This window comes from Vigna radiata, unplaced genomic scaffold, assembly GCF_000741045.1.
Source record: "Vigna radiata var. radiata cultivar VC1973A unplaced genomic scaffold, Vradiata_ver6 scaffold_222, whole genome shotgun sequence".
Classification (NCBI taxonomy): Eukaryota; Viridiplantae; Streptophyta; class Magnoliopsida; order Fabales; family Fabaceae; genus Vigna; species Vigna radiata.
The window spans coordinates 463,298-472,514 of NW_014543247.1; positions in this window are offsets into that span (position 1 = coordinate 463,298).

Consider the following 9,217-nt stretch of genomic DNA (forward strand, 5'->3'; position numbering starts at 1 on the left):
ATATTTAAAAATATGACTGTTAGTGTTAACACTCCGGCAAGTGTACAAAATCGTATCAAGTAATAATAAAACGGTAAGTCCGAGTATCGTTTCCCAAAGGACACTTAGGCCTAAACGTTCATGTGATATCTTGATTATTTAAGACCACAAAATTTAGGGTTTTATAATGCAAAAACGAAAATTAAATATGAATGCAAAGGTTTTGATCAATTGACGAAAAGATAATGCAGGTGAATGATGTATGAATGAATTATGTTGTTGGAGTTTATGATTTAATCCTAATTCACTCTCAAATATCTAAGAATTCGACTTTTTCATTAATGTCAAAGCCACTTTCTAATTTACCCTAATCCCAATATCTTGATGAAAAGAGACTACTCCTAATTACTAGTTTACTATGTCTAGTGCCCTAACAATTGATCATGCATTACATAATTCGCACAGAAGCTTAAAGGCAATCGGTCCTCCTAATCCTATGTCTAAGTAATATTGCTACCGAAAGAATTCCCTCATGTCTAGACCTACCCACAGGTGTCCATATATATAGAATCAAAGATTATGCTATTGAATAATGTCTTAAACAAAGCATGCAAATATAATGGAGGAAAAACTCTAACAATTAATGAATAAAAACATAGGAATAAAGCTTCAACTCAATATATGAAAGTTTCAAAGGATTACATAAACTCCCCAACAACAATGGAGGTTTATTTCACCATAATCATGGCGAAACTAGATGAAAATAATGGAAAGAATGAAAAGATAAACCCTAAATTTGATAGATTGGAGCTCCCGAATCCAAAATCCGCCTTTGAGGGGTGAAAAGAGTGTTTCTGCGCTACTTTCTGTCAAAAGATGATCTTTAAGGGTCGCACTAATCTATTTATAAACTGTGAAAAATTACAAAAAATAGGCTCGAGCCCAAAGTACAACTCTCAGCGTTGGTTTCCCCGCTCAGCGGTAGGCGCGGCTCTATCTCTTCCCCTCAGCGTTGACGCCCAGGCGCAAAACAATGAAAACTGACGAAAACTGGCGCTTAGCGGTGGCGCTCAAGTTGTATCCTAGGGGCAACGCAGCGGCAGCATTCCAAAACTCTCTTTTTTTCACTATTTTGTTTGCTTTTTAAGCTCCGACTCCTTGGTTCTTCAACTCTTCTTCCAAATCATCTCAATTCCTTTTAAAACAAGGAAATCTAAGCATAAAATCAATTAGTTCACCTTCAACTCTCTTATTCTCAAAACTTCAGCAAAAGCATGATTCCAAGCTAGTTTCTAAGTTATAAAGGGTGCGTTTAATGTCAAATTTAAGTATGAAAATAACGGTTTTTTAACCGTTATCACAACCCCCAACTTAGAATTTTGCTTGTCCTCAAGCAAAACAAAATGTAACTCAGTTTTCAAACAATCAGTACAATAGATTAACACTTTCTAAAACTCTTTCTTCCAATACAAGTAATCACTCTCAGCTCATCATAAAAATATAAGTCAAGAAGTATAAATGCATTACTTCCATTAAACTCAATATGGTGTTCACATAATCATAGCCTTTCCAACAGATGTTATTATCATGAATGACCAATTAACCAAGTACAAATGCAATCATGTATAATTGGAACTACTCCTCACCAAGGAAAGTGTTTCACTCAAGCACACAAGTGTATATTGAGGTGACTCATTCTCTCTACTATCACAACGTCACACAAATTAACTTTGCCTTTCATTTAACCACAATCAATCATACTCACAAGCAAGTTAGCATCACAAGGACTTTTTATGGCTTGTAACGTGCTTGAGCTAAGAAGAACATTGGATTTCTAGATCACAAAATCCTTGAGTCAAGAAAGTTATTCACATTTATAATTTAAGCACAAACTCTCTTTAAACAACCAATCTTACTCATTCTCAACTTTCCCTTTTCTTTGCATTGAGCTTTTCTTCTCATTCTATCTTTTCTATCTTTTTCATCTTTTCATGTTTGCTCATCACATTAGCTCCATGCTTATCTTTTCTTTTTCAATTTTCCCATTAGCCCCAAACTCGAACCTTTATCAATACCACACAATATTTCTCAACTTGACTCAAGGTAAAGATTTTCAAAAGGGTTTTCAGATATTGTTTAGGGCTTAAGTTCAAAAAGGGTAGAACACATTGTTCTCTTTTTAATTGGGACGAAAATTTTTGCATTGGCTAAGAAAGGGCTAAATCAAAAATGGCCTTGATCATATGACACAAATAAGCAAGTGATTCAATCATAGAAACCTGGGCAAAATCATTCATGTTTTCAAAGTAATAACAATCATTCAATAAAAAACTGTGGAGTTCAAAACCTCACATATGCTAATTTCAAGTTCCAATACATAGATACACATCTTGCCCAGTATCACAATCACAATCATATCATTATGCATCTGTTCACACATATTGTGAACCACCAACTGTATACAGCATCTCATATATCATCTCAACATCAATCAATATAAAAGCATCATCAAGCACACTCATCAAATCATCATCAACCCATTGCGTCAGATATAAGTTTTAAACCAAGTACATTAATACCTATTCTAAAAATATAAGCAAATAAAGCATAAATTAAAAAGATAGGTTTAGAAAACTGGGTTGCCTCCCAGGTAACGCTTGCTTAACGTCACGAGCCTAACCCAATAATCCTCCAGCATCCTTTAGTGGATGCACATCTGTCTCATTAGCACCCATCAGTAGATGCTAATCTTTCTCATCTTCATTAGCATTCATCAGTAACTACTATCAATACCCATCAGTAGATGCCTAATCACATAGCATCCCTCAGTAGATGTTATTATTCCTCTTTCTTATTATGGCAACATCCATAAGTAGATGTTGTAGCAGCATCCATCAGTAGACGTTTTCCCTCGTCATCCTCATCATAACAACATCCATCAGTAAATGTCATTATCTGAGTCCTCCTAGCATCCATCAGTAGATGCTATCATTACTACCATCAGAAGCAGCATATAACCTAAAAAAAAAAACTTAAAAACACAAAGAAAAATCAAAACCAAACCACAAAAAGAAAAAAAAAATCAGAAACTAGGTTGCCTCCCAACAAGCGCTCTTTTAACATCACTAGCTTGACCCGGTAAAGTTCAAACACCCATCAGTAAGTGTTGACATTCTCCTTGCTTGATAGTCTTTTCTTTTTCTTCTTCCTGCTGAATCTCTTCAGAAAGTTGATCAAACCAAACACCTTTTTCTATGTCTCAATCATAGGAACTTTAATCTCCAATTTCTTGAAGATCTTCATAAAGCACATAAATTTCTTTTCCTTCCAATGATATTTCTTTTGGTGAGGAAGGGGTTTTTCATATGATCTTTTCTTTTTTCCTCTCATCCTCTTTTTCTTACTCCTCTTTTCTCTCAAGTTTCTCTTTTTCTTTTCTCTTACTTTTTTCTTTATTTTCACACATATTTTCTTTTCTTCTTTTCTCTCAACCACTTCTTTTTCTTTCTCATCATCTTTATCTTTCTCACTCAACCTTTCTATTTCTATCTCCTTTATCTTTTCCTCCTCTCTCTCTATCTTTTCCTCTTCTATCTCTATCTTTTCCTCATCTATCTCTATCTTTTCCTCTTCTATCCAAATCGTTTCCTCATCTATCTTTTCCTCATTAACAACCTCGTCACTTTTAGTAATAGTGACTTGACATTCCTCCCCAGGGTTAACTTTAGTATTAACCCTAGAATCATCCAGAGACTCAGTTATGTAACCCAATTCTCTCTCCATCCTTTTACGACTTCCTTCCATGCGTTTTATACGGGAGATGGAACTTTGCATAACTCGTTGGAATATCACTTCACGTCTTTCTGATGGAGAGAGTTGTTGTTGCCATTATTGTTGTACCAATTTCTGAAATTGTACAGTAGCTGGCCCAAATTGGCGTACACTAATGCATGAATGAGGTTCCCTCAAGTGGTTGAGATAATCTTGATAAAATTGAGTGCCTATATAATCAAATTCTTGTCCAAATTGCATCCTGCAAACCTTAGGCACAAAACCCTAGAAAACATTTATTAGAACAAACATAAAGAAAATCAAGTCAAAGGTAATCAATAATCACACTGCTAGAATAGTTAAACCACGAGTCCCTGACAACGGTGCCAAAAACTTGTTAACACTCCAGCAAGGGTACCGAATCGCATCAAGTAATAATAAAACGGTAAGTCCGAGTATCGTTTCCCAAAGGACTCTTAGGCCAAAGGTTCATGTGATTTCTTGATTATTTAAGACTTGAATAACAAAAATAGGATTTTATAATGCAAAAACGAAAATTAAATATGAATGCAAAGTTTTGATCAATTGACGAAAAGATAATGCAGGTGAATGATGTATGAATGAATTATGTTGTTGGGGTTTATGATTTCATCTTAATCCACTCTCATATATCTAAGAATCCGACTTTTTCATTAATGTCAAAGCCACTTTCTAATTTACCCTAATCCCAATATCTTGGTGAAAAAAGACTACTCCTAATTACTAGTTTTTACTATGTCTAGTTTCCCTAGCAATTGATCATGCATTACATAATTCGTACAGAAGGTTAAAGGCAATTGGTCCTCCTATTCCTATGTCTAGGTAATATTGCTTCTGTAAGAATTCCCTCATGTCTAGACCTACCCACACGTATCCATATAGATAGAGTCAAAGATTATGCTATTGAATAATGTCTTTAAAAAAGCATGCAAATATAATGGAGGAAAAACTCTAACAATTAATGAATAAAAGCATATGAATAAAGCATCAATTCAATATATGAAAGTTTCAAAGGATTACATCAACTCCCTAACAACAATGGAGGTTTAGTTCACCATAATCATGGTGAAACTAGATGAAAATAATGGAAAGAATGAAAAGATAAACCCTAGATTTGATAGATTGGAGCTCCCGCATCCAAAATCTGCCTCTGAGGGAGTGAAGAGAGTGTTTCTGTGCCACTTTCTGTCAAAAGATGATTTCTAAGGGTCACACTAATCTATATATAAACTGTGAAAAATTACAGAAAATAGGCCCAAGCCCAAAGTATAGCTCTCAGCACTAGTTTCACCGCTCAGCGGTAGGCACGACTCTTTCTTTTCCCCTCAGCGTTGACGCCCAAGCGCAAAACTGTGAAAACTGACAAAAACTGGTGCTCAGCGGTGGCGCTCAGTGTAACACCCCTAACGGAATGCCACTTGTAAATAATAAAATATGAAATCTATGCCAATTTTTTTTATACCATCGATTATAAACGTTTATATATAAAATCGCGGAAGCAAGTAAAACATTAATCGTCTGAACGTATTACAACTGAAATTCAAACCTTACAAAAATATTCAAATCCATTATTTGAAAATATAAAATGTCTTTAAAACATAAACAAATCTCATCAGTAAAATTTCCCGTTCTTTCGTCGCGCTACTCCTGTCTTGCCTTATCTGCACCGCCATCTACTCCTGTACAAGTACGATCATAGTAGGTAGAACCACAACCCCAAAAATAAAGGGTGAGTAACTAAGAACATAACATAGCATACAATTCAGAAGTCATATCGTTAAAATACAAGCTATACCAGTTATTATATCACATTATATCTCAATACTCAACTCATAACTCCGACTTAGCACTACAACTCAATGCTCAACTCTAACACAGGCTAAATAGTCATTACATTACAATACGTCCCAGTATTCAACTTATAACTCAAAGCATACATACAAGCTTATGTTGTTTCCTTGAATTTTGCCATACCTGTTTACCAAAACAGAGCGATTCAAACCTGTTTACCAAAACAGAGCGATTCAAGTCGTCTTCTATCGCAACTTCAAACCTATCTCCCTACTTTGGTTAGACACACTCACCGAGCACTATACTCACATGAGTCGAAGTCATTGGGCGAGACATTCAACCCTCTCATTCCCCGCGCACGAGAAAGGGTCACACTCGAATCTCTGTCTCTATAGAGACACAACACTTTAGCGTATACCAATACGAAACCAACCGCTCGACAAAATTCTAAGGAAATAACAAACGCTTGCTCTCACAACCACACCATCACAACCATACAGAGATCACCATCATATACAAAGTCAACCAAAATTCATTGACCAACAATTAAATAAAAATCACAAATAATTAAATAAATAAATTTTTACAATAAAATAAATTTAATTATTTTCCTACTAGCGCACTCCCGTGAAATTATTAATCTCACACTCCCATCCACTAGAACCAATATTTCTAGTACACCCCCGCTTTCACTAAAATCACAACACATAATAAAACACACTTTTTAATGTAGCCCTTAAACTTTTAAATACAATATATTTCTTAAACCTATCAACTCAAGTGGTCCCCACAACTATTTTTAACTTGAAAACAAAATCCCTATTTTCTCTCACCAAGTGGACCCCACTTAAATTACTCTTTTCTCACAAAACTCTAATTCTCTCTCTTTTTCTATTTACGTAACATTTCTTCATTCTCTTTCTCTCTTTCTCTCTTTCTCTTTTACATTTTCAATTAAACACAAGATTTCTATCACTCATCATTTCTCACAAAAAGCCATAGCCTCACACTTCTTTTCAACACCACTTTCTCACACTTAATTTTTCAATTCATTCTTCTCTCTCATGCACACATCTTTTACGTAACTCATTTCACATTCCTATATTACAATTTTTCATTTTCACTCTTCTCTCTCTTCCTTTCAATGCTCACGACCCCACCACACTTACTCACTCTTTTATTTCCCAATTTGAGTTTTTCAAACCACTTATTCCTCCTCTCCACCAAATTTATGTAACCACACTCTTTCTTCCCTCTTCCTCTTTTTCTTTTCGAAAACGTTTTGTTGACAACGTTTATTTGCCAACAATTTGACAATGCCACATGGCGTGTGTCTGTTGGTTCGTTTCATTGAAGGAAAAAACTCTCTTAAAAATCCTGCAGAGGGTAATTTTGGAAATCTAAATATATGAAATTTGATTTTTGCGGTTTCATTTTTCATCCTTCTTTGCGTTTCTCGTCGTCTCTCTAAGTCTCGAATCCCCTCGTCTCTCCCAAAGTGTAGAATCACGTCATCTCTCCCAAAGGTCTCGATTGCTCCCAAACGCCTCATCTCATCCTTCGTTTAGTTCGCGTTTAGTGTCGCATTCACTCTTTATTGCTAAGTTCTTGATAACGGTCCAAAAACCGTTAGTTTATGCTTAAATATGATATCAAAACACACCCTTTGTGGCTTAGAATGAGCTTAAAATCAAGCAAAACACTTAGTTGAGTCATAAGAGAGTCAAAAGTTGGTTTTAGAGATATTATGCTTGTTTATGCATTTTTTTAAAGGTTTTGATGAGAATTGAAGATGGAAGTGAATTAGGACGGACTTAGACTCAAGAAAGAGGAAGAAAACGGAAGAAAAGAAGAGTCTATGAACCGCTCAGCGGTAAAATCAACGTTGAGCGTTCAGAACGATTAGAGGCAAACCACTCAACGGTAAAACTGACCGTTGAGCGGTGGCGCGGCTAAGAGGCAAGCCACTGAGCTGTTTACTTAGGCGCTGAGCGGTTATCTGTTTTTATTTGGCTTAGATTCTATTATCTTCTTGGTCTATAAATAGACCCAGTGCAATTCAAATTGTAATCTTTTGGCCAACAGAGACGTCCAGAGTTGTTCTACACACCTTGGAGGAGGTTCCTTGGATGCTTAGGCTCCAATCTACCAAATTTAGGGTTTATTCTTCCATTCTTTCCTTATTTTTCATCTAGATTCACCATGTTCATGGTTAACTAAACCCTAGGTTGTTGGGCAACAATGTAATCTTTTGAAACTCTCTTATATCAAGATTCTTATCTTCTTTATATGCTTGCATATGCTTACTTTATCAATTGTTGGGTTCCTTACCTTTGCTTAATGCTTTTATTGTTTAACTCATTCGGTAAATGTTGTTTGTCTTTATTGATACAGAGACGTACAATAATGTCATGAACTGGGGGGAATTCCTNATTATTAAAAACATTAAATATAAAAAATATTTATAATATAAATAAAATATAATGAAGGGAATAATAAATAAAAAAAGAGAACAGCTTGTACCTTACATTTTTTATAGATTCATAAAATTATATATATATATATATATATATATATATATAAACGTAATATATAATATAAATATAATATATATATTATACGTAACGTAAACGTAATATATAATATAAATATAATTTATATATTATACGTAACGTAAATGTAATATATAATATAAATATAATATAATTTATATATATTATATATAAACGAATGTCGACATCTGTTTCCCCTAAACGGATGTTGACATCCGGCGACGGATAATCAGATTCGTTTAGACTATTTTTAAACCGTGAATTACATACCTTCCCGGCGCTTATGTATCTCTGCTACCCCTTCAACCAAGACGCTGCAAACACGATGACGAAGAAGAGATGAAGAATTCTTTACAGTCGCAACTTTCCTTCCACCACGCCAAAGATTCTCACACCAACAATTCTCAGAGTGAAAGAAAAGAGAGCACAAAAATAATTAGAAAAACTGAAACAGAAACTACACATAGGAGAACGTGAGAAAAAAAATAGGTTTTTTCCTGTAGGAGATTAGAATTAAAATTATTTCATAAATTAAATTTTACATAAGGGTATAATAGGAATATAAATAAAAAATAAAAATAAAAATTAAAAAAACAAGGGATAAAAGTGGGATGGGGAGGTGGAGATCCAAGAAGGTGGAGATGCAGGGATCAACGCCCCTTTCCGATTGGCTTAAGCCCAATCTGTTATTAAAAATTAAAGTTGGTTTGTAGCCTCTGTTTCATATTCACACCTCCTTTTTCTTTGGGCTTAGGCCCAGTTCGTTTTTTAAAGGGGAAAAGTGATTTAGGCACTCCATATTCTTTTTATTTAAGCACTCCATATATTTCTTTACTTGTTATTTTATTTTAATTTTTTTATTTTTTTATTTTATCATTTAATTTTTTTTTTAGTTTATCTTATTTCTACTTTTTATTTTCATTTAGTTATTTACCTATTTATTTTCTTTTATCTACTTTTAAGCAAATATTTGTTGGTATCGGAGGGGGTAATTTTCGAAGAGTATTGCGCAGCGGATTTAAAACTCAGAGAGCGGAAAGCGTATTCAATCACAATTAAAATTAATTTGGTCCTTTTAGCAAAAA